Source organism: Equus przewalskii, chromosome 2 (assembly GCF_037783145.1).
Source record: "Equus przewalskii isolate Varuska chromosome 2, EquPr2, whole genome shotgun sequence".
Taxonomy (NCBI): domain Eukaryota; kingdom Metazoa; phylum Chordata; class Mammalia; order Perissodactyla; family Equidae; genus Equus; species Equus przewalskii.
This window is the reverse complement of record NC_091832.1, coordinates 14,076,594-14,101,477: the sequence shown is the minus strand read 5'-3', so window position 1 is coordinate 14,101,477 and position 24,884 is coordinate 14,076,594. Positions and strand designations below refer to the sequence as shown.

Below are 24,884 nucleotides of genomic sequence, written 5' to 3'. Positions count from 1 at the left end.
CTCCTCTAATCTTCACAACAACCCTGTGGAGTAGATAGTTTTACTTTCCTCTTTTAATAGCTAAGGAAACTCACTCACAGAGCTTAGGCAACTTGCCCAAGACCCCATGGCTAGTAAATAGCAAACCCAGGATTTGATCCAAGGCAATCTGGCTTAAAAACACGCACTTTCAACAGCCACCTCGTGAATATATTTATGTTTAGATGTGTCGGTTTTGATTTCAAAATGCACCATAAGAAGTAAAGTTGTATTAGTTAGCAAGGCTAGGTCATAGGAATGTTTTTGTTACGACAGGTTGGATGTTTTTGTTTTTCTAAGATAAAGCAGTTGTGCTAATAGGATTAAGCCACCCGTTCCTCTCAGTGGGCTAATGAGAGATTAGTCATGACTTTTGGTATAACAACCTAGGGGAGAGAAAACAGTAAGAGCTGGTCCTGGGGTGAAGGGTGGGAGGAGGGGGAAGACAAGGAGGTGGAGAGGTGGGGGTGAACCGGAGAAGAGCTAGGTGTAGATAGGACCCCGCCTGGTCAGGAGATGGGGCTGCCATGGTTGACAGATCCCTTAGGTTTGGATGATGACCCAAGATCCAACTCAGCCCTTTGACTTTCCCTGGAGCATTGACAGGGATCCAACTTCAAATGAAATCAACTTCACTGATTGCACATCTGCCAGCCGTCACATACATCTTGAAGGAGAGAGTGCCTGGACCGTGAGAATATCCTGCCCTGGGGCCAGGGATGTGAGAAAAGGGGGATGGATAAGGGTGCTACTTCATTCCTTATTCGTCCCACCTATTTCTTTCTTAGGTGCTTAGTATAAGAAATAATCAGACAGAAACATGTGGATGGGTTAGATAGGAAGAGGAGGTTTCCCCCGGGAATTCACAGAAGCCATTCTGCAGCACCTTGGTATCAGAGGCGGGGTTGTAGTACCCTCTAGTGAACGCTGTAGGAACTTACACAATATCAGATTTGGGATGTGACAGACTGAGCTGGGCTAAATTCACCAAAGGCAAGATTTTTTATCAGGAGGATGGCCTCCAAAGTGTTTGAAAATCAGGCCCATAAGAGAACACAGTGTGGGGGGCTGGGGCGGGGGCGCGTGCACACACACGTGTGTATGTGAGTGTGGGGAGCTGTGTGGCTTCTCCTAACTTCCAGAAGTCAGGAAATGGTTACAGAGGCAGAATGTGGGAGTAGCTGATGGCAATAGCCCAAAGATTTTACTTAAAAATGCGAGAAAACCAAAGGCTGTGGAGATAGGAACTTTCCCCCTCTCTTGAAGTGGACTAAGGAAGGTGATTAAGTAAGAAAAGAAGGCACAGCCAGTAACTTTCCAAGTAGAATTGGATGCACGCCTGGGGTGAGTCTGGACGTCAGTTAAACTGAGAAATACTCTGATTCCCACTGACCCTCTTGATTCACCAGGAACAGATGGGGGCCGAGAGATATCACAACCCCAGCGAATAAAGGGACGCTTTTGTCACAAGGGGAAAACAGAAGGGTTTGGCGGACAGAGCAGGTAAGAACAGATGAGTTACACATTGCTTCTTAATGGTGAATGTTTTTGTCCTTAAATGTGTATTTAATTCCGTCTCCTTCTGGGAAGTTACTACGCTCCTAGTGATTTAAACCAAAAATTTTCTTTGATATGATTGGATTTAGAGCTGGTTGGGCAAAAATTAGTTTTGGGAGATTTAGAAAATATTCTTTTTGCTTGAATGCCTTAAGTATGTAAATAAATTGCTTTATTATGAGCCTAAATTTCTCCTGGTGAAAATGTCTTTAATGTGTTTAACTGGCCAAGGCATAATTTGCTTAACTTATGAACACAGTAAGATTTATCTATGAATTAGAGATGTTGAAAAGTTGATTTATTCTGGTAATGATGTTAAGTTTTTTGGTTTTGTGTATGCAAATAAAATATGAATACATTAGTTTAATAAACTTTTAATTGAAATCACCCACAAAGAAAAGTTTATAAATCATAAGTATATAGCTTAAAGTGTCTTTATAACTTGAACACGTGTGTAAACTGACTGTTTTAGTCTGCTTGGGCTGCTATAAAAAATACCATAGACTGAGTGGCTCAAATTTCAGATGTTCATTTCTCAGTGCTGGAGGCCAGGAAGTCCAAGATCAAGGTGCTGGCAGATTCAGTTCTTGGTGAGTCCTCTTCCTGGCTTGCAGAAGGTCATCTTCTTCTTGTGTCTTCACATGGTGGAGAGAGAACGAGCGAGCACACTCTCTGGTTTCTTCTTATAAGGGCACTAATCCCATTATGGGGACCCCACCCTCATGACCTCATCTAAAGCAAATTACCTCCCAAAGGCCCCATCTCCAAATACCATCACACTGGGGGTTAGGGGTTCAACATGTGAGCTTGGGGGATGCAAGCATTCAGTCCACGCAATAACCATCCAGTAAAGATGCCTCCCAAGGTGACCACGATCCCAACTTCTAACCCCCTGGAGTGGTTTTGCCTGTTTTTGAACTTTATATGGTTAGACTTATACAGTATATACTCTTGTATTTGTGAGATTCATCCATGTTGTTGTGTGTAGTAGCAGCTTGCTCATTTCCATTGTTGTATAGTATTCCATTGTATGAACACACAACAATTTATCCATTTGAGTTTTCTAGTTTTTGACTATTATAAGTAAGTCTTTTGGTGAACATACCTAGGATTGGAATCGCTGTCTCCTAGGATATGCATATGTTCAACCTCAGTAGATAGCATCAAACAGTTTTGTAAAGGGTTGTGACAGGTGGTGTGGTTCCCCGACTAGGGAAATGAACCCAGGGAGCCAAAATGCTAAGAGCGCTGAACTTTAACCACTAGGCCATCAGGGCTAGCTCAACGACCCCCTGCTTGCTTTTAGTTTGCAATTTTCTTTTCTTTGGCCATAGATTCAAGAGGAATGAGTTTGTGTAGCATGTCAAAATTTACCAACAAAAGCCCAGCAGGAGCACACCTGTAGTTAATCCAGGGCAGGGGCATTGGGCTTTGCTATGGCAGGGAGAATGGACCTTAGGGGAGTCTGGGGGCCAGCTCCGTTGTGGGGACTCGGGTTTGGGCTCGTGCAGAGAAGGGGTTAGGGAAGCAGGAGCCAATTCTGCATTGGATGCTGTCAGGAAGCAGGGACACCTGATGCAGTCCAAAAGATCAGCCTCCTGGGGGCACAGAGCAGTGTGGAAAAGGTAGAAAGTGGCAAGAGGGGCAAATGCTGCCTGTGGAGCCTCTCTAAAGTAACTATTAGAGGAAGTGCTTCAGCCAAGTGAAAAATGAATGAGAAAAGTTAGCTGAAAAGCAAGGACAGCGTAATGCGATGAACGCAGCAATAAGCAACAAAACCAGTAACATGTATTGTTAAGTGTAAGTAATTAATGACATTGGGATGGTGGAAAGATTCTCAGATAAACTCTCATTAAAAGATATACGCTCATCATAAAAATTAATACAGAAAGTACTAAAAAATTTTTTTAGCTGCCCCAAACGCCACTACCCCAAAGCAATTATCTTCAACGTATGTTGATCATCATTCTAGAGGCTTTCAATGCAAATATATAGAGAGGGCTAGATATAAATAATTTTATGATGCACCATGTGAAATAATTTCATATTAAGGATGTGCCAAAGTTTCGCTGCAAGCTTGGTATTTGGCTGACATCTGCTATTCAGCTGTGGCTTTGACTTCAGCCCTTAGAAGGTTAAATAGCCAAATATCTACTTCAGGATCGTTTCTAACATCTCTGAACTTGTGTGTGATCCATGATCAATAATGTGGAGATTTCCGTCTAATCTCATCAATATAACAATATCAATAAATTAAGCAAGCCATGTTATCTGGATTTATTGTTAATATCTAAATATTCACTTTCAAATATAGGCAACCATTCAAGATGTAACTCAGTGAAAATGCTTCTTGCTTTATATGCTGAAATTCTATCAATCAGTGGAACTATAAATGTATATTTAATATTTCACTAGTAGAATGCTGTAATAATTAATAATGATTTGAAAGTTGCTAATTATGTGTACAAAAACAATGACCAAAAACTTTCAAATAATTAAATGTGGAAATAGATGGACAGTTAATGCAATTTTTAAGAGAAGATATACTAACTAGGTATCTTTAGGAAGAACTTCATATTGCTTTAAAGTAAAAAACTATTTATAATAATTTAAATAATACAAATGAGAATACTACTGATCATATTTTATCATAATTCTAATTTTGGAGAATTGTTTAGTGTGATGGTATTCATGACGTTAATAAAAATAATCTTTAATAGATGTATTACTGCTCTTTATTAAAAGGTACCTCAGAAAAAATAAAAATACGAGCCACAAGCAAAGGAGAAGATATTTGTAATGCATATAACCAGCAAGGGATTAATATCTATGTAAATAACTACTATAAAATAATAAGAAAAAGAGAGGCAATTCAGTAGAAAAATTGACAAAAAATTGACAAAATGCTTAACTTTATGAATAACCAGGGAAATGTAAATCAAGACCAGAATGAGGTACCATTTTCATACATTTAGTTGACAAAAATTAAGCAGTATGACAATACTTTCTGAAGAGAACATTGATCAATGAGATCTCTTATACGTTAATGGTGGGTGTGCAAGTTGAACAACTAATTTGGAAAACAATTCAGCATTATCTAATGCTGTTGAATAATCATGTACCTAGAAGTTTGACTCTTCAGTACATACCCAAGAGAAATTTTTGCCACGCACATCAGAAGACATATGACAAGAATGTTGCCGGTAACAATATCTGTAAGAGCAAAAAGATGGAACAATTCAAATGCCCACTGACCACAGACTGGACATGTTGTGGTACAATCACAGATGGAATACTACACAACAGTGAAAATGAGTAATGTTCCTTTACATGCCATAACATGGATCAATCTCAGCAACATAATTTTGAGTGAAAAATCAAGTCTCAAAAGACTACTTTTTCATAAAGATCAAAAGCAAATAAAGCAAAATGTTACCTTATTTGGGCATCTGCATATGTGGTGACCTCTCTAGGGAGGCATGACTGCTGGATAGGAGAGGAACGCAGGGGTGGACTTAAGTTATTGATAATATTTTAGCTCTTGGGATGAGTGTTGGACTCACGAGTATTCGTTATATTATTAAAAAAATAAAAACAAGAAATAAACCAGTAGTCCTCACTGTCTTACCCCCAGCACTAGTAGGATCTTCATCACCTTCACACCCAGCCAGGTCAGATGGCCAATCCCATTCCCAGGCGAGACTCTCGCACCCTGGAGGGTCAGTTACTGCAACCGTATCTGGAGTGACTCGCTGTGTTATTGGTTAAGGTTCTTAGCTGCAGACCACGGAACCTGCAACACTCAGTTTAAACAGAAGGGGATTTAGTTCCAGGTATGAGGTACTGTGTAAAGCTGAATTTTGAGAGATGATGGATTGTGGCTGACGTGGGGTCTTGGATGATGCTGGTTATGAGTGGCACGAGGCTTTCATAGGCCAGGGTCCCTAGAATAGAGCCTGCTGTGGAGATTCTTGTTTAAGTGATTTATTGGAGGAGTGCTCTTGGGAGAAGATGAAGGAGGGGAGCAGGAGAGGAGAGAGAAAGAAAGTTCGGCAAGGATGCGGATGTGGTCTCATCTGGAGACTGTCATCGGCCTGGTTCCGAAGGGAGCATCTGAGCATGAATTGTATCACAGAATTGGCTCCCGTTTTAGGTGAGTAAAATAAGATAGCTCTTTGTTCCCCAGGGGAGTTGATCCTGATGTAGCTGAGGGATATTATTCAAAGAAGGAGCAACCAGCTCTCACAGTGGCTGGGACTGGGCGCACTGACCAGGGCAGAGCATGCACAGTGACTCAGTACCAGCCTGACCTCGCTGGGAGCAGTGGGGGTGATCTGGGAGCAGATCAAGATTAGATAGGGGGATGGAGGAGGGCAGCAGAGGGTGGGAGAGCATATAGCAGGCTGTCTGTGCACCCTCGAAGCACAGCCTCAGTTCCTTGAGACCCTGGGGACTTAGCCTCATGCAGCAATGACCTCTCTTCCCCTTCTGGACACAGGAAGGACAGGCCAAGCCTTCCCCTTAGCTTCTCATTCCATCGAGTGCCAAGCGTGTCATCACCCCACCCCCAGTCACCAGGGTCACCCTCCCTGTCTCTCAGGCAGAGAGAACTGAGACCTCTCTCTTAGCAACCTGCCCCCCTTCCCCATCCCTCCCCTCCCCACCCTGTCCCAGCCTTGGCCTTGATCTCGGGCTCTGAGGGTGCTTGATTCAATGTGGTGCCTGATTCATTGGGTGATGGGTGCTATTTTCCCAAGCTGCCTGCCTCAGCCTGGAGTGGAACATTCTGACCTCATAGGAGGACGGACCAGGGGGCATTAACCCCTGCTCAGCCAGGGTGATTCTCTGGGGCCAGAACCCGGTGTTCTGAAGATCGTTTTCTCCAGGGCGGCACCGAAGGGAGCCTTGTGGAGGCTTTAGACTCCATATGCTTCCTCATTCTCACCCAGGCCATCCAGGAAACACTTCATCTGAGTAGAAATAGCGTGTCCCCTGCCTCACCCCACTTCTAACACAATTGCCACCCTCTTTCCTTCTATCTGGACCTTCTGGGGTGACCGCTGTGTCATCACTAACCCAGTGGCCTCACCTATGCCTTCTGCACACATTTCCTCTTCCCCGGCAGCATGCCCCCCTCTCAGGGCCCAGTGCCCCCCTCCAGCAGAAATCTGTATGTTGATGAGCACCCACACAGGAAGTCAGAGCCAGCACACCCTGGTGGCAGAAGTTCAGAGGCTGAGACAGGCCTGGGTGGGAGAGATCTGGACATTCCGGTTCTCCCATCTTTCCAGCTGATGGAGAGTGGGCATCTTGGTGAGGTGGCGCTGGGAGCCTCAGCAGGGAGCAGAGCTTCTCTTGGGAGGGGCCTGGGCCAGAGGAGGCTCAGTGGGCTCTGCCCAGGCTAGAGGTCTCTCCTTCTCCCCTTAGCCCTCACCTTGGGGTGGGGGCTGCTGAGGGAAGAGCTGTGTCCATTTCCCTGGCTGCTTGGGTGGATCAGGGCACCATGTTCCAATCCAAAAGGCACCACTTCCCCCTTTCTCTTTCTGTGCCCTTGCCCAGCCTTAGCTCCTGCCCTGGCCTCAGTCAGTGCTTGTCCCTTCCTGGGTGCCCCATCATCCCTCACAACTGTGGCCACTGCCATCAGGGGCACCTCTGCCTCGGCAGCTTGTGGGTGGGAACTCCATGTCCTCAGCTATCCCTTCTGTGTGCTGCATCTCCCACTCCATTTGACTTTCTGGTTTTATCGATTCGTCCTTCTTGCTTGCATTTTTAGCCTCCAAGTCTATCAGTTTCTATCTACAACCTATAAACATGCAAAAGCCTCTCTCATTAAAAACAAAAGTTCCCCTGGGGCTGGCCCCGTGGTTAAGTTCGCACACTCTGCTTTGGCGGCCCAGGGTTCGGATGCTGGGCACGGAAATGGAACCGCTCATTAGGCCATGTTGAGGTGGCATCCCACATCCCACAACTAGAAGGACCCACAACTAAAATATACAACTATGTACTGGGGGGATTTGGGAAGAAAAAAATGCAGGAAAAAAAAAAAAAAGATTGGCAACAGTTGTTAGCTCAGGTGCCAAACTTTAAAAAAAAAAAAAGGTCCCCAAATCTCCCTCCACCACATGTCCTGCCCCACGATCTCCCTTCTCCCTTCTCCTGCATCTGCATCAGAGCCAAACCCTGCTGGATTACCAAAGGGACAAAGCAAGTAATCGCACCATGAAAAAACAGTGCAACAGGAACAGAAAAAGTCATTTTCAATGAAAAGTGGCAATAAATTAACTTTGCATTGAAAATAATTTAGAGAGGACCTATTTGAGTTTTAGCATACATTTAAGTTTTATGTTATTTTGTATCACAGATAGGAGGGATGGGAACCCTAATCTTTTAAAGGTCTTAATTCGGCCCTGTAGCCAAACCTCTTCCTCACCTTTCCCTCTTCCACACTTTGTGGCTTCCGACATTATTGAGTTACTAACTGCTCCTGCCAACGTCACCGATGACGTTCACATTGATAAATCTGATGGACGTGTTTCAGGCTCCGCTGTGACCCTGTCAGCAGAAATCACCTCTAGTCTTGAAAAGCTCTCCCATGGCTTCTGTGACGCTGCTCTCACCTCTTAAACTCCTCTCTTTGTGACTTCCTCTGGGTTCCTCTTCCTCCCTGAAATGTTTGTGTTCGTCAGAGTTCTGAGCTGGGTCTTCTGCTCCTCTGTCTCTCTACACATCCCTGCTGGGCCAGCACCTCCACGCTCCCGTTTCAGTTACTATCTGTGCTTAGATGATACCTTAGCTTAGCCGTAGCTCCTCAGCTCTGGACCTGTACACTCAACCACGCACTCTTTCAGGCACTTACATTCACTCAGTCTGAACTTGAGTCCTCATCTCTCCCCCAAAACCTTCCTTCTCCAGCATTCCCCACCTCAGTGAACAGCATTATCATCCGTTCTGTCCCCAAGCTCAAAACCATTCTCTCCCACATCCCCACCTACAATCAACTGCCAGGTCTATCCTGTTGATTCCATCTCCTAAATATCTTGAATTTACCTACTTCTCTTTAATTTCCGGCTACCATCTTTGTTCAAGCCACCATTATCTCTCACTTACACTACTGCCACAGCCTCTGAATTGGTCTCCCCAGTCTCTACTTGCTCAATCCATTTCTCATGCTGAAGCCAGTCTGACCAGGTTTCAATGATTCCTCATTGGCTCGGGATAAACCCAAGCTCCTTAGGGTGGCATTCCAGGCTTTCCACTTTCTGGCTCCTGACACCACCTCAGCATTAGCTCTCCCCACTGTTTGCCACACACTTTCTGCCAGTGATACTTAACTACCTGGAGCATCCCCTCAGCCCCATCACACAGGTTCTGCTCTCTGCTGCCTTGACTGCCCTTTTCCCTCTCCCCCTCCTCCTCTGACTGTTCTTTTTTGGGTCAATAATAGCCAGATGAGAGATATGATGACTTGGACTTAGATGGTGACCGTGGATGTGGTAAGAATTGGTGAGATTCTGGACATACTTTGAAGGCAGCTACAACAGGACTTGTTGATGAATTTGGAAGTGTGGGGAGAGAAAAAGAAAGGAGTCCAGGATAACTCCCCAGGTTTTTCTTCCTTTTTTGGCTGAGTAACTAGAAAAAGTGAGTTCCACCAACAGAGATGGGATTATAGTGGAAAGAGTGGGTTCAGATGGGAAGATAGGAGTTCAGTTTCGGAGGTATTAATGGAAATGCCTGTTTGAAATCCAGTTAGGTACATGAATCTGGATTCAGGGGTCTGATCTGAACTGGAGCTGTCAATTATAAGTCATCAGTGTGGAGGTGGAATTTAAAGCCACAAGACTGGATGAGAACACGGAGGCTATACGGTAGATAGAAAATAGAAAAGGCCCATGAGCCTCCAACATTAAGAGGTTGGAGAGATGAGCCTCAGAAGTAAAAGACAATGATGTAGGAGGGAAAGCAGGAAAATGTAGCATCCTGAAAGCCTAGTGGAAAAGAGATTTGATGGAGGAGGAAGCAGTCAACTGTGTCAAAGGTCAAGTAAGCTGAGGTCTGAGAACTGACTGCTAGATTTAATAATGGGAAGGTCATTGATGATGCTGACAAGAGCAGTTCAGGAAACAGGGTGGGCAAAATCTTATGGGAGCATGTCCAAGAGAGAAAGGACAGAGAGGGGCTGGAGTTAGGTAGATAGACAATTCTTTCAAGGAATTTTGCTGTAAAAAGATACAATAAAGCAGGCGAGGTAGGGTCATGGGTGGTTTTTTTAAGGTGGGATAAATAACAGTCTATTATTTTTGCATATTTATGGGACCGATCCAGTAGAGAGGAAAAGATTGATGATGCAAAAGAGAAGAAATATTTGAAGAACAGAATCCTTGAGAGATTGAGAGAGGAAGGGACTTCTCCCCCAAGCAGGGAGGTTGGTCTTACATGGGAGCTCTTCCGAGCTACTCACCAGCTTCCTCTCTCCTTCACTCCACCCCAGTGTCTGCTTTGGAGAGGTCTTCCTGGCTGCCCTTCTAGAGTGGTGTTACCCATCACTCTCTGTCCTTTTATTCTGCTTTACTTTCACATCTTGTAATATTATATAACACATTTCTGTATTTTCTGTCTTCCTTATTAGACTATAAGTCCTGTGTGGGAAGAGACTTGGTCTTGTTCACTACTGTAACCCCAGCACCCAGAATAGTGCCTCACTCAATAGCTGCCCAATAAATATTTTGGAATGAAGGGACAAATGAACCTTTCCCCCATGCCCATTGCGACACACTCAATTCTCATTCCTTATTTTTATTCCATTCTTCTATAACCCACGTCTCTTCCCATTCTCCTTCCCCATTCACCCAAGAAAATATTCAGTCGCATCTCCATTGGCATCACCATTGTTCTCATGCCATCCTCCTGCCATACTATCCTCATCCGGCGTGTATTCATCCTCATCTCATCTACGTCTTATCTTCTTCATTCCCCATCTTAATTCCCCTTCTAAGCCCAGTCTCAGCTCCATTCCCACCAACATCTCATCTCCCCGTCCTGATTCCATCATTATGGCTAGCCTCATCCTGTTTCCGTTGCCAGTATTGTCTGTTTCACCTCTCTCCTCTTCTGTTCTCTTGCCATCAACATGCAGTCTCCACCTCCATCATCATCACTTCTCCATTCCTTTCTGCCATCACCATCACCACCCAATCTACCTCATCACACTGGGGAAGGAACATGGCTTTATGTAGTGTATTGGTTAGAAACTGCCAGAGCCATGGTTAATACAGGCAGCTGCAGGAAGAAAGACAGATGGAACTGCTTCTTCTCATAGCGACTTAGGTAAATATTAACAAGCGTATTTTATGAACTAGCACTATTCCAGACAATAAACATAATAAATGACTTTCTGGAATTTTCTAAAATGTGTTTTACAAATATTGCCATTATCACAAGCCTTGGGACTAGGAGTTCCAAGCCTGAGAGATTAAGAAAATCTCTGTGGTAAAAACAAGCCGTCTTCTCAGGGGATCCTTTTCTTCTTAATTTCCAATGTCAGCAAGCATCAGGAAAGTGTCTGAAGTTATGACAAGAAACAGAACAAATTGAATTTCGCTTGGGGCTTCAGTCTCTGCCCCAGCCTGACTAGTCAGCTAACAAGGCTTTTTCTTGCTCACTGGGTTATAAGTACTCTGTATCCTCTTTAACTTATCTTCAAAATAATTATGAGCCCAGTATCTGAATAAATAAATATTTTCAGCTTCTTGAGATTTTTGTCCTCTCTTTATAAATTCTTTCCCCCATACCAATTTGTGGGCTAGAATTCTCCTCTAGTCAAGGCTGGACAAGAATATGTGTATATTCCAATGAATGAATGAATGAATGAATGAATACCATATAGAGATATTATAACAACTATATATTATTATAATTAATTAACATATAACTAGTTAATGTCACATGTTAACAAAACCATTATTCCCAATATAACTATGATTCCTTACGTAATTTTATTCCTAGTTCTCTTAGTAAGATACCAACTCAAGATCATAGATCTCAATTCTCACTCTGGTGTTTGATACTTTTCTTCTGGAACTGTCTGGAGTGTATAGTAGTGTTCTTTACCAATGAGGGCACAAACTCCTTTTTTCTTGGCTAGAACAAAATCAAGAGATGTGAATTTGCTACCATTACTGTCGTATACAAATTTGACTTAAAAGAATGTTTATTTGAATCAGGATCTAATAAATGTTTCTAAAGTAGGGATATACTGTCATCGAGATCAAGTACACAGAGTCCTTGGGCCTAGTCACTTTCTCCTCTACATAGTGTTTGGTTAAGCATCGTTAATTTAACGATTGCCTCTGAGAATCCTATTTTGTTCAAGGTCCATATAACTAAGACCTTTCAGAGTGACACATTTTTTCTATTTTCTTATAAATTATGAAACAAAACTTTGTTGCATTCCCAAGAATAATATAATAAATAACAATACTATAGAGAATAATATTGCATAAAGAATGTAAGGCATAAATGAACACCAGTGTACCCATCATCCAGCTTGGGAAGTAGAGTCTCGCCAATAGTTCTTGTTTGTTTGTTTGTTTGCTTTTTCATTAAAGATTGGCAACTGAGGGGCAGGCCCGGTGGCACAGTGGTTAAGTTCACACGTTCCGCTTCTCTGTGGCCCGGGGTTCGCTGGTTCGGATCTCAGGTGCGGACATGGCACTGCTTGACACACCATGCTGTGGTAGGCCCATACATAAAGTAGAGGAAGATGGGCACGGATGTTAGCTCAGCACCAGCCTTCCTCAGCAAAAAGAGGGGGATTGGCAGCAGATGTTAGCTCAGGGCTAATCTTCCTCAAAAAAAAAAAAAAAGTAAAAAATATTTTATTTTTCCTTTTTCTCCCAAAGCCCCCCAGTACATAGTTGTGTATTTTCAGTTGTGGGTCCTTCTAGTTGTGACATGTGGGACGCCGCCTCAGCATGGCTTGGCAAGCAGCACCATGTCTGTGCCCAGGATTCGAACTGGCGAAACCCTGGGCCACTGAAGCAGAGCTCATGAACTTAACCACTCGGCCACCAGGCAGGCCCAAGTTTTTCACCATCTTGATATCTTTTGCTGAATAGAAGTTTACTTTAATTTAGTCAAATGGTCGATCTTTTCCCTTACGGTTGGTGCTGTAGATGTGTTAGGAACACGAGGCCATGTAGCTAATCTCTTATAGCATCTTCTAAAAGCTTCATGGTTTTGCTTTTCACATTTAGGTATTTATGTAATTATCAATTTATTACTTCTCAGCTCCAAATCCACCCTTCTTTGCCCTGCTTTCTAAGACTGGAGCTGGACCTCATAAACCATTGTCCTTTGTCAACTGACGCAATACCAGGTCTTACCAGAAGAGGGTGCTGGAGAGACACTGCAAGAGAAGGGTCCTCTCCCGGTTCTGATGCTTTTCCTTCTTGGCCCAGTGGCGTGGCTGCCAGTAAATGGCTTCTTTGCCATCAGGTGGATCGCTAGGGGGTTTTGCTAGATCCCGACAGGTGGTTTTGTAGCAAGTTTCACTGCACCCCAATGGGAGGTTTCTTGCCTGCCAGCCCTGGTCTGTGGCACCTTGTCTCCCATCCTCTCCAACCAGGTCTGCATCTCAGCCTTTGGTGGGCCCCTCCTCCCAGTTTATTCCTTTCTTGAGAACTCTGCCTTAGCCGTGGAGGTGGTGGCTGCTCCCTACATCTGCTATGCTCGATTATTTTGAGTTCTCTGTTTCTCTAAGTAATTAATCCTCTTGTAACAAGTTAATAATTATCTATACTAAATTTTCCCATTCAAATTACTTATGCGGTTTCTTTTGCCTGACTGGACCCTGACTGACAAAGTATTTAATCTGTCTGGAAATGATTTTGCGTATGGTATGAGTAGGAGTCCAACGTCCCTTTTCAATAGATAGCCAGTTGTCTTGGCACCATTTAGTGAAAAGACCATATTTCCCCCATTGCTCTTCAGTGACACCTCTGCCATTTACTAACAGTCCACATGTACTTGAGTCTGTTTCTAGGATGTATATTTCATTCTGTTTTTCTATTTGTCTGTGCCTGCACTAATGCCTCCATCTTTTAATTATCATATTTTATAATAAGTCTTGGTATCTAGTAAAGCATATCCTTCCACCGTTTTCATCTTCATCAAAATTATGTTGGATTTTCATGAAATGCTTTTTTCTATCTTTTTTTTTTTTTTTTGAGGAAGACTAGCCCTGAGCTAACATCTGCCAATCCTCCGCTTTTTGCTGAGGAAGACTGGCCCTGAGCTAACATCCATGCCCATCTTTCTCTACTTTATATGTGGGATGCCTACCACAGCATGGCTTGCCAAGCAGTACCATGTCTGCACCCGGGATTCAAACTGGCGAACCCTGGGCCGCCAAAGCGGAAAGTGTACACTTAACCGCTATGCCACTGGGCCAGCCCCACTTTTTTCTACTTTTAATGAGGTGGTCTTATATTTTCTTTAGTCTATGGTGAATCACATTTATTGCTTTTTAAATGTTAAACTCTCAATCTGTTTTGTTGTTGCTGTTTCTGCTGACTCCATCTCACGGTGGTTTATTTTCCCATGTGGTAGATTTTATCTATTCTTGTTTGTTCATATTTGGCTAAACTTAACCTTTAGATTAAGATTATATAAATTTGGGGCTGGCCCTATGGGCTAGTGGTTAAGTTTGGTGTGCTTCCCTTCAGTGGCCTGGGTTCAGTTCCCAGGCGTGGACCTATACCACTCATTGGCAGCCATGCTGTGACGGGGACCCACATACAAAATAGAGGAATACTGACACAGCTGTTAGCTCAGGGCAAATCTTCCTCAAGCAAAAAGAGGATGATTGGCAACAGATGTTAACTCAGGGCGAATCTACCTCAGCAAAAAAGCAAACAAACAAAATAAACCTTATATAAATTTGAACCCCAGACTCACGAGAGGTCACGTTCATGTTTAAAATTTCTCTGGGGAAGCTATTATTATTATTATTTTCACTCAAAGTCACAACAGAGACAGGTGGGTTTTTCTTATATAGGCCCAAGACTTGCACCCATTTCCCATAGTGTCTATTTACCACAAAGCTGTAGGTTTCTGGTATAGGCATTTTCCCCGTGACAGCCTAGCTTCCATGTTGGCATATCACCAATTCCACCTCTTTGTGTCTATTTTAAGCCCCTGCAGATTTTCCACATGTCTTGATGTTCTAGCAAAGTGTATAAATACATATTTGTTGAAATTTATCCAGTACCAGTATATTTTTAAGCAGGAGGGCTTTTCAAAATATCCAGTGAGCCATACTGCTGGGGGCAGGAGTCTTTTTGTTGTACTATCTTCTAGAATGTTATTACATGTGATGTTACCAACTTGTTCTCAAATGTTAGATAATTTTTCCCTTTTTTTTTTTAAAGATTGGCACCTGCACCAACACCCATTGCCAATCTTCTTTTTTTTCCCTTCTCCCAAAGTGCCCCGGTACGTAGTTGTATATTCTAGTTGTGAGTGCCTCTGGTTGTGCTACGTGGGACGCCACCTCAGCATGGCCTGAGGAGTGGTGCCATGTCTGCGCCCAGGATCTGAACCAGTGAAACCCTGGTCTGCTGAAGCAGAGCGTGAGAACTTAACCACTCAGCCACGGGGCTGGCCCCTAGATAATTTTTCTTAATGGGATTTTCCATATATTGGGAAAATTAATTTCCAGAGCTTTTTCATTTCAGTTATTTCTCCAAGATTCTATAATTTTGCTTAGGGGAGTGACCAAAAGTGGTGAATAACTAGAATAATATCCCTGTAATCACATACACCAGACTTATTCCTTGGGTGCCAAAAGTAAGCTCAAGTACCACGATAAAATAGTCGCAATAAATGATCACCAACAGTCTAACTGGGCAATTGAGCACCCGAGTAGTGGAAGATTAAGACACAGTGATGTATTGAATTCAGGGAAATATCACAAGGATTAATATAACATTTATTATAATTATATTGGCTACTGGCCACAGGAACTAATCCATTTTGAATGAAACATCAAAACCCTTTAATGGCGATGGCTATTTGTGGAAAGAGAATGGATGTATTGGAAATTACAATGGGGACAGGGTGCATTTGCAGGGTTTTATTGGTCCTACGCCAGCAGCAATCAGAAACAACTTTGTTTTTGCATCTCCAGCCTTCAAAAGTCTTCCTAGAGGCAGGACACTGGGATCGTGAGTGGCCAATGAGAACTGATCCAACACCTGGAGATATGAAAGTACTTTATGAACAGAAGGAATACTTTAAGGAAAGTGCTATATTTTTATTCTTGGATTTTTGACACGTAAAAGTCATACAACAGTAATCAGACAAAGGCCCATCAATCATTTTGAAATTTTAAAAAACCTTTTAGGAGGCAGGCCCGGTGGCACAGTGGTTAAGTTTGCACACTCCACTTTGGCAGCCCAGGGTTCATGGGTTCAGATTCCGGGCATGGACGTACACTACAGTCATCAAGCCATTGCTGTGGTAACATCCCACATACAAAATAGAGGAAGATTGGCACAGATGTTAGCTCAGGGCCAATCTTCCTCAAGCAAAAAGAGGAAGATTGGCAACAGATGTTAGCTCAGGAACAATCGTTCTCACCAAAAAATAAAAAAATGAAAAAAAAATAAAGAATCTTTTGGATAGTCCTTTTCTCTCTGGAGTGGAAGATCCTTTTCTCTTTGGAATGGCACCTTTTCTGTACCGCAGAAGCAAGACTCAAAACCAAACTGGTGCATTCAGAAGGGACACTGGGACCACAGAAGTGGTGACTGCCTGGTGGAGCTGACCTCATCATTTGGTCTCTTCACCAGAGAAGAGGGGACCAGCACACTTACTGTGTCTTTAAATTTTTGAGGTAAGAATTGAGCAAGTCCTTTTTTTTTTTTGTCGAGTGGAAAACAGTGGCTAATTTGCCTAAGCTTTTTTCCTTGCAGAGGACAGGTTAGTGACAGAATTATTCTCTTTAAAGTTGTAACTTCTCATGTTACTCAAAAACTGGCTCACTCCCAGCCTCCCTTGTTACAATAAGTATCATTTGGCGCCCAGAGAGCAAATAATGAGTCAATATAAAATAGCTACCAAGTTGTTCTTAAGGTTAAAAGTTCATGAGATAGGAATAAGAAACTGCCATGCCCCTGGGGCAAACATCTTCTGAAGGTGGGAAGCCTGGACCAGGATATGTAGGAGGTTAGCACAAGCAGGGACGGTCCCTGCCAGTGAAATTCAAGTGATGCTTTTTCCTCTGATGAACTTGAACGTATAGTCGGTCTTCAGCTCGTCTGTCATAGCTCAGTTTCACCAGGGTGACTGTGTAGTCTTCTTGTTCCTGTGAATAGAAAGTTTTGACATACTTCAGTATTGCTTGTAATAATGTAGCAAAATGCCATTCAATTCATAAACATTTTCTAAGCAGATGGCCACTGGAAGTGTAACGGGAAGTTTCGTGAGCCTATCCAGCCCTTCTGTTGGCTATAGATCTCGTGATCTTGAGAATTATGGGCAAGATAGCAAACCATTTTGGCCCATACATTTTGGCCAATTTACTTTCAAAATCTCATTTTGGCTTTCTAGCATCCTGAGTGAATTGTGGGTGATGGGAGCAGTGAAAGTATTGTGTCAGAAGGCTTTATACACTTCCTTTACAATTTGATCTGAAAACTGAGGGCCCTTGTCACTGTTGAAGGATAAAGTTGCCTAAACCTGGGAATGAAGCTCTTCAAAAGTCTTTGATTAATGGTGACTGTGTAAGCCTTTGCTCATTGCTGAGTTTCTTTCTGTTCTACACACATACATGAATTACCAAGGCATAATCAAATGAACAACATTTCTTTGCCTAGGTAGAAATAATCTAAATATATACAAATGTCCTCGAGGTGGAGGATGAGCTGCTCGTATTTATGGGCAAGTTGGCATTACTGTTCATTCATTCAAGGAATATTTATTGAGCACTTGCTGTATACCAGGCTCTGTTCTAGGTGCTGGGAATAAAGTGGCGACTAAAGAAGGTGAAAATTCCTTCTTTCATGGAGCTCGCATTCTAATGGGAAGACAGAAAAACAACAAGGAAGAGAAGTAAAGTATGTATTATGTTCGGTAGTAGTCAGTGTTAATGAGAAAAGTAAAGCAATGAACAGGGATAGAAAGTATGTATGTGGCAGGTGGGAAGAGGACTACAATTTTAGATGAGGTGGCCAGGGCAGGGCTTCACTGGGAAGGGGGCCTTTGAGTAAAGCCAGAAGGAAGTGAGGAAGCCATGTGGCTATCTGAGGGATGAACATTCCAAGATTATGAGTAATAAATTCTATACACCTAAGTTCCATTAAGAAAGAGAGAAATAGTCTAAGGCATTCCTGTCATTAGAGTTCTGGGAGATGAGGAGGAACCAGTAAAAGTTTAATGGAGGTAGGGAGATAAACAGACGATTATGTTGTTCTGGAAATCAAGTAAAGAAAATGTGTTCAAGGAGGAGAAAGTGACCAACTCTGTAAAATGCTGCTGGTAATTGAGTAAGAGGAGGGCAGGGAGTGGGCCAACTCTGGAGGAGCAACAGAGGTGAAGACCTGACATAAGTGACTTCAGGGGAGAGAAATTGGAGATGGTGAGCAGAGACCATTCTTTTGAGGGATTTTGCTTTAAAGGAGAGCAGAGAAACAGGACAATAGCTGGAAGAGGGAATGAGGTAAAGGGAAGGCTTTGCCTTTCTGTTTTATGGTTTTTGGGGTTGGGAGATAACACAGCATCTGTGAATGCTGATGGCAGTTATCCACTGGACAGTGAATATCGATGCTCTAGGAGAGTTAGAGAAATTGCAGGAGCAAAGTGAGGGCAGAGACAGCCCAGGAGAGAAAGCAGAGTGCTTGTGGATAGATGCTGGGAGATTGGCGGATTTGACAGAGGGAGCTGTGGAAATTCTCTCCTGGTGGCCTCTATTAGTGAAATAAGAAGCAAGGTCATCAGCAGGGAGTTAGGACGGAAGCTGTAAGAAGAGGGAGGAGAAATAATTAACCAAGAGAGTAGGAGAGTTAATGGACTAGAAAAAGGTAGAATAATTGCTAGGAAGTTAAGTGCCCACTGGAGATAAGTGGTCATGAATTTAAAGTGGTTCAGTCAACATAGTTGCTTTTAGCCATATTTGGCAGCATTGACGTAGACAGAGAGTAGCTGGGAGAATTGGATTTCGCCAAGGTTTGGGTTTTACCAAGCAAGTCATACAAATTGAGATCTGGCCAAGGGAGTTGAGGGTGTTTGCAATGGTTAATTATGACTGATTGTGGAATTTAAACTGGGTAAAGAAGTGTGTTAGTCAGCTCAGTCTGCCATAACAAGATACCACAGGTTGAGCAGCTTAAACAATAGGCATTCATTTTCTCACAGTTCTGGAGGCTGGAAGTGCAAGATCAAGGTGCCAGCAGGGTTAGTTTTTGGTGAAGCCTCTCTTTCTGGCTTGCAGACAGTTGCCTTCTTGCTATGTCCTCGCATGGCTTTCCCTATGTGTGTGGACAGAGAGAGAGAGATCTCTGGTGTCTCTTCCTCTTCTTATAAGGACACCAGTCCTATCAGATTAGGTTCCCACCCTTATGATCTCATTTAGTCTTAATTATCTCCTTAAAGGGTCTGTCTCCAAATACAGTCACATTGGAGGTTAGGACGTCAACATATGAATTTTGGAGGGACACAATTCAGTCCATAACAGGAAGGAAGGAAGTAGATGTGGGGCTCTGGGACAATGAAAAGGTGGTAGGATTAATGGACTGTAGGTAATGGTGAGACCAAAGGATTGCTGGATTTGGAGTATTAGAAGCTGTGAGCTGGAAACATAGGAGGAGGTGATTGGAGAGTGGGGTGTATGCAATTGGGATTACAAAGAGGTTGTAATCATTTGTAATGACAAAATCTAGGGTATGACCATGGGAATGAATGGCTGAGGTAGATGGATGAATAGACCCCCAGAGGAGAGGATGCCAAGGAACTGAGAGGCCAAGGCATTAGAAGGGACATCTCTATGCATACTGAAATTACCAGGAAGTACCACAGGAGTAGTGATGCAGAGAGTGACCATAAGCCAGGTGTTAAAGCTTCAAAGAAGGAGGAGAATAGTCTAAGCTAAGGAAGTGACAGCAGTAAGGTGGGACTATGTTGGGGAAAATTGTAACATAACCAATTATAAGTCTCAGAAGATATTTGCAATCTGTATTACCAACAAGGGTGTCACAGATTGAATCTTCCGGAAGCAGATGCTGAGATGGAATTTGAAGTGCAGGAAGTTTACTAGGGATCAACAGTTGTGAGAGGAAGGAGGAGGACCGGGCAGAGGAAGACCTTGAACTATGATGCAAGTCCTACAAAGCCAGCCGGGATCTCAGGAGCAAATATTGCACATCAAAGTGTTCAATGTTAGGCCAAAATAGCTGGATCTTTAGATCCTGCATCACCACCCCTCTCCCCGACCCCCCATTTGTAGATGTGGATTGCACTGGGAAGTGTCTGACCTTGGGCAGACAGCTCTCTGCAGATGTGGCAGAGCCTGAAACAGCTGACAGCTGGAGGCTGTTTGCCTAACGCATTCCCTCTAGCTGGAAAACAAGTTCTTCTTGAAGGGGCATCTGAATGGTGCGTCTCTGTGTCTACCACAAAGAGACCCATATTTCATTTTGCGTATATAAAGAGCTCCTACAAATAAATAAGAACTTCTGAGTTGCTAAGGCTAATAGTGGCTGCCTAAATCTGAACCTCTTCACAATCCAAACAGCAACATAAAAGAGGGGTCATAAAATTATGTACTATGGGCTGGGCAACTGTTTTTGTAAATAAAGATTTACCGGAACAGGGGCCGGGCCAGTGGCCGAGTGATTAAGTTTGTGTGCTCCGCTTCAGCGGCCCAGGGTCTTGCAGGTTGGGATCCTGGGCACGGACATGGCACTGCTCATCAGGCCATGTTGAGGTGGCATCCCACATGCCACAACCAGAGGCACTCACAACTAGAATGTACAACTATGTACTGGGGGGCTTTGGGGAGAAGAAGAAGAAGGAAAAAAAAAGAAGGTTGGCAACAGCTGTTAGCTCAAGTGCCAATCTTTAAAAAAAAATTGTAAAAAAACCGATTTACTGGAACAGAGCTAAATTCATTTGTTTAAGCATTGTCTTTATGGCTGCTGTCATGCTGCAATGACAGAGTTGAGTAGTTGTGACAGAAATAATATGGCTTGCAAGCCTAAAATATTTACTATCTGGCCCTTTAATAAAAATTTTGCTGACTCCTGATATAGAATAAGAAAAAACTAAGACAAAACCTATACTCTCAGCATAACTAGATGACAGAGAATGCCGACACTTCAAATTGCCTGTAAGTAGAAAAATAAACACCAAATCCCAGTGAGAGCTTTCACGATCCTATTGCAAACCTTTGTGGAGAACAAGGGTAGCCTTGGAAAAGCTATAGAAGAGAAGGGGGGCAGATAACAGCAGGTCAAAGATTGATCTAAAATCACCGCCAAGTGAAAAAATCCTGAAAAAGAATCCTTGTAGATCAGAGCACTGACCACAGGAAGAGATGTAAAAAGGCCTTGCAGGACTAGGGGAGAAATCTGAGAAAAGTGATGCTCCCAGGGGAACAGAGTACAAAAAAAGAAGGGAGAGGTATCCTTTGGAGATTAGATGGTGAAGAAGAAAATAGTCAAAAGAGAAAAATGTAGGACCATGCAACACAAAACAGAACCAAAAAAATTGCAGAATAAAAAACTCCTATCACACACACACACACACACACACAGACATCCACTAAAGTACTTTTCAAACTTTTTGGTCTCAGGACTTTGTTATACTCTTAAAATTTGAGTACCCTGGAGAGTGACATCAGCATCATGGTGGAGTGAGCTGTTCCCTTAATCTCTCCCCACTAAGGTACAATGAAAAGGACATTCATTAACCAACAGAAGATATCTGCACAACACAATGGACATCTGAGAGATCCATGCAGCTACACTCTGAAGGTGGAGTACTGGATCCCCCAGGAAGCAGTGGAATGAGGTTAATTTACCTGCTCCCTCTCCCCAGGGGCAGGAATCTGAGGCTGAGGACCTCAAACAGGGGCTAGCACACAACTCTGAGAGGAAATGGAGGAAAAGACAGCCCTCTGCAGGAACACTGCGCACTGAGCTGGCTCAGTCACACTGGGGGTACCCCCACCAAGGTGAGCAGCCCAGGCAGGCCACCAGTGAGTGCAGAGTGGGAGCATGGGCAGAAAACAAAGTGCCCCCTCCCCATCTCGCCTGGCACATCAGCTCAGCCAGTTGGCCAAGACAGGGGATCTGTGGAAGAGTGCCTGCACCTGCGTGCATGAAGCAGCAACGGCCAGTGGGCAAATGCAGATAGGCCTTGTTAGCACAGCTTCCAACAGATAGGCATAAGTGCCAGCAGGCATGGCAGGCTCAGAAAACACAGCTCCTGCCCCCCACCCCCAAGTGGTGGCAGGTGGAATCTGTGACCAGACACTACCACTGTGCACCAGCAAAGGTCCAACCCATCAAACAGCGTGAAGAAATACACTAACACACCAGACCAGAAGGAAAATGACAGGTGTCCAGAAATCAGTCTTGAAGTCACAGAAATTTACAGTCTAAGTGACAGAGAACTCAAGATAGTTATCATAAAGAAACTCAAAGAGTTATAAGACAACTCAGGAATAAAAGTAATGAGCAGAGGGAATTCTTCACGAAAGAGATTGAAACTCTAAAAAAAATCCAAACAGAAATGCTGGAGATTGTGACTGCAATAACTTAGACGGGGAAGGGGAAAGGGATGGAAACTGCTTAGGCTAAGGAGATAAGAAGCTATCAGAAAATGGACCACCTCATCTATGAGATCTTGTATACAAACATCATGGTAACCACTAAACAAAAAATCAGAACAGAGACACAAATGATAAATAAAGAAACAATTGAGAAAACCGTCATAGAAAATCACCAAACTGAATTGGCAGAGCAAAATACATGGGACAAGAAACAAGGGAAATACAAAACAACTAGAAAACAAGAGATAAAATGGCACATTAAGCCCTCATATATCAATGATCACTCTAAATGTAAATGGATTGAGTTCTCCAATCAAAAGAGACAGAGTGGCTAGGTGGATTAAAAAACAATACCCAACAACACGCTGCCTCCAGGAGACACATCTCAGCTCTAAAGATAAACACAGGCTCAGAATGAAGGGATGGAAGATGATATTCCAGTCAAATGGCAAACAAAAGAAAGCAGGTATTGCAATACTTATATCAGACAAGGCAGACTTTAAGATAAGAAAGACAGTGAAAGACAAAGGGGGCAGTATATAATGATAAAAGGACATTCCACCAAGAGGACAAAACACTGATGAATAGATATGCACCTAACATAGGAACACCAAAGTACATAAAGTAACTATTAACAGACCTAAAGGGAGAAATTAATAACAACACAGTAATAGTAGGGGACCTTAACACCCTGCTTACATCAATGGATAAATCATCCAGACAGAAAGTCAACAAGGAAATAGTGGCCTTAAATGAAACACTAGACTAGATGGACTTAATAGATATATATACATATATAGAACACTCCATTCAAGAACAGGAAAATACACATTCTTCTCAAGTGCGCATGGAGCATTCTCATAGATAGACCATATGTTGGGAAACAAGGCAAACCTCAATAAATTTAAGAAGATTGAAATCATATCAAGTATCTTTTCTGACCATAATGTTATGAAACTAGAAATCAACTACAAGAAAAAAGCTGGGAAAGTGACAAATATGTGGAGACTAAACAACATGCTAATGAACAACAAATGGATCAATGAAGAAATTAAAGGAGAAATAAGAAAACATCTGGAGACAAATGAAAATGAAAATACATCATACCCACTCATATGGGATGCAGCAAAAGCAGTCCTAAGAGGGAAATTCATAGGAATACAGGCCCACCTTAACAAATAAGAAAAATCTCAAATAATCTTAAACTGAACTTAACAGAATTAGGAAAAGAAGAACAAACAAAGCCCAAAGTCAGCAGAAGGAGGGAAATAATAAAAATTAGAGCAGAAATAAATGAAATAGTAACCAAAAAAGCAGTAGAAAGGATCAATGAAATTAAGAGCTGGTTATTTGAGAAGATAAACAAAATTGACAAACCTTAAGCCAGACTCACTAAGAAAAAAGAGAAGTCTCAAATAAATAAAATTATAAATGAAAGAGGAGAAATTACAACAGATACCACAGAAATACAAAGGATTATAAGAGAACACTATTAAAAACTATGTGACACAAATTGGACAATCAAGAAGAACTGGACAAATTCTTAGACTCTTACAACCTCCCAAAACTGAATCAAGAAGAAACAAAGAATCTAAATAGAGCAATCACAAGTAAAGAGATTGAAACAGTAATCAAAAGTCTCCCCCAAAATAAAAGTCCAGGGCCAGATGGCTTCTCTGGAAAATTCTACCAAACATTCAAATAAGATTTAATACCTATCCTTCTCAAACTATTCCAAAAAATTGAAGAAGGTGGAATGCTTCCTAACTCATTTTATGAAGCCAACATAACCCTGATCCCAAAGCTACATAAGGACAACACAAAGAAGGAAAATTGCAGACCAATATCATTGATGAACATAGATGCAAAAATCCTTGACAAAATATTGACACACTGGTGACAAACTGGCCCAGTGGCACAGCTGTTAAGTTCACACTCTCTCCTTCAGTGGCCCATGGTTCACCAGTTTGTATCACCCAGGTGCAGACCTATGCATTGCTTATCAAGCCATACTGTGGCAGGAGCCCCACATATAAAATAGAGGAGGGTGGACATAGATGTTAGCTCAGGGCCAATCTTCCTCAAAAAAAATATTTGACAAACTGGACCTGGCTCCATGGCCAAGTGGCTAAAGTTATGTGTGCCCCATTTCAGCAGCTCCAGGTTCAAGGGTCCAGATTCTGGGCATGGACCTACTCCACTTACCAGCCATGCTGTAGCAGTGTCCTGCATACAAAAGAATAGAGAAAGATTGGCACAGATTTTAGCTCAGGACTAATCTTCCTCAAGCAAAAAAAGACAAAAAGAAGAGGATTGGCAACAGATGTTAGATAAGGGCAAATCTTCCTCAGCAAAAAAAAAAAAAAAAAAAAAAGGCAAACCAAATACAGCAATACATTAAAAGGATTGTACACCATGATCAAGTAAGATTTATGCCAGGGACACAGGGATGGTTCAATATCTGCAATTCAATCAATGT

The 24,884-nt window shown here is 42.6% G+C and overlaps 1 long non-coding RNA gene across 12 annotated transcripts in view; it reads left to right on the top strand.

The window, feature by feature from the left end:
- Nucleotides 1–348: 348 nt before the first annotated feature.
- Nucleotides 349–24,884, top strand: part of LOC139079323 (uncharacterized) — a 36,981-nt gene continuing 12,445 nt past the window's right edge. The window contains exons 1-3 of one of the 12 annotated variants that reach the window (XR_011532869.1): nt 349–421; nt 1,428–1,521; nt 2,115–2,165. This is a non-coding gene — a long non-coding RNA (uncharacterized lncRNA). Of the gene's footprint in view, nt 1,012–1,093; nt 1,522–2,114; nt 2,166–24,884 lie in introns of those variants that run through there. The other 11 variants (XR_011532870.1, XR_011532868.1, XR_011532872.1 and 8 more) reach the window with 11 other exon arrangements.